Raw genomic sequence first — 2,061 nt, 5'->3', positions numbered from 1 at the left:
TATTCTCAATATGGTATGTCTGTAGTCCAATGAGTGCTTAGTATTTCAACCAATGGGTGAAGAGTGGGGAAGATAACCAACCAAGGTCACGTAGCTGCAGAACAGTTACAGATGCACAATAGTCAAAGAACACTTGGGGGGAGACGAAGGGTAACACAGACTGCAAACTGTCTCAGACATTTTCATAGAACAAGGAAGCTTTGGTGACTAAGATATCTTTTAAGGCATAACCACCTGCCAGTAATTTTCCACTAGAGCCGGTTACTGAAGGACCTTGAGAATGTCTGCTAGGGCCGGCTCCCAACAGTAATATATATAGCATGTTTGCTAATTCACCATTTATGTGGAATTCAGTGGCACTAGGTACATTCATCCTGTGGCGCGACCACAACCGGTATCCACTGCCAAGTTTGCCATCACCAGAAACAGATACTGAACGCTTCCTAACAAGGACCTCTCCTTTACTGCCCCCTACTGGCCCTGGTCACCAGGCATTCATTTTAGTCTCGACACATTTGCCTCATCGACATATTTCATATAAGCAGGATCATAGAAGATTGGTCCTTTTATGATGGACTGACTTCACCCGGGATAATGCCTCCACACTTCATCCATGTCGTCGCAAGTATCAGCTCTTCTCTTTATAGCCGAGGAATCAACACGCCACTGTATGGACGAGTCCCATTTGTTCATCCACCCTTTTGTTGGTGAACATTTTGGCTGCTTCCACTTTTTGGATTTTGGGAATAGTGTCTGCAGTGAACATTGGTGTACACGCGTGTCCTTATGTCATCACCTTCAAGTCTCGGGTCTCGGTATAGTTGCTGGGGTAATTCTCTTTATTATTAAATAAAACAAAAGCATCTTTGTTGCAATCAGTGAATGCAGTGAGGTCCACAAAGCAGTTGGCTAGTGCAACAAGAGCCTCTACCACATTGCCCATGTGCTCCCGCCAGCTCTGCTCGGTTGCTGCTCTGGAGATTTCCGTCTCTGACATTATCGGCTCCAGAAGTTCCTTCGTGATGGTGACTTTGGCAGTTCCTTCTCCTGCTCCTGTTTGGCTTTCTGTTCCCTGGACCGTCTGTCTCCAGTCACCCTTGTGGCCATCTCCAGGTTGGAACCCTGGATCTCTCCTCCTCCCCCGTTCCCCTCTCCCTCCTCCCCTTTCCCTCCCCCACCCCAGAGTCGGTGACTCCCTCCAGGCTCTGCTGCAGGGCTATCATGCTTCCAAGGCTGCTGCTCTCTGTCTCCAACTCCAATTCCACACCCCCTCAGTCGCCGTATCAGCTACCCGCTCCGTTGCTGGGGGGAATTCCATGTCCAATGTTTGGAGGAACCACCGAACTCTTTTCCATGTGGTCGCACCATTTTACATTTCTACCAGCAGTGGATGACGGTTCCACAACAGTCACGATTTCTACAAAATCTTTTTCCCAAGGGACATCTTGTTAGGTAGCAGGACAGGGCATGTGCTAGGGCGCCGGACACCTAGGTGGCCGGTACACCTGGATTGGCCCAATCTAGGCCAGGTGGGCTTAATTCAGCCAATGGGGTCAACCAGTACCATTGACCACGCCTCCCAGCTGCAGACCCTAAAAAAGGCCGGAACTGGGAGACCATCCCTCCTCCCCCCTCTCACCCCCTGTGTTCTGCCTTACACCCAGCCCCGGCCCCCCCCCACATCAGGTCGACTGTGTGTGGGGTGTAGGCCTGCGTTAGTGGTTATAAAATCTAAAACTTCTTCTATCCTTTATAAAAACTTAGTTGGATCACAAACCAGGCTTCAGCATGAATTTCTTTCTCCTGCAAAGCCAAGAATCGAGGTATCGCCCACCTGAGGAATCTAACATATATTCTGGTACCGTGACTCTGATACACAAGTGAGATAGTTTATTGTGCCAGCCTGGCTGATAAACACAAGTGGGATTAACTGTAGGGCAGAGAGATAAATGGCTTGGTGAGCCTCATCTTTCTTGTCTCTCGCTCTTTGATCATCGGACCAGTGCTTGTCCTGTGCCTCAATTTAAAGGCTACACTGCCTGTGGGACGCCTAGCCTGTGG

This window comes from Echinops telfairi, unplaced genomic scaffold, assembly GCF_000313985.2.
Source record: "Echinops telfairi isolate 266 unplaced genomic scaffold, ASM31398v2 ScPeMD7_9;HRSCAF=40, whole genome shotgun sequence".
In the NCBI taxonomy this organism is placed as follows: domain Eukaryota; kingdom Metazoa; phylum Chordata; class Mammalia; order Afrosoricida; family Tenrecidae; genus Echinops; species Echinops telfairi.
Note: the sequence above shows the minus strand (reverse complement) of the source record.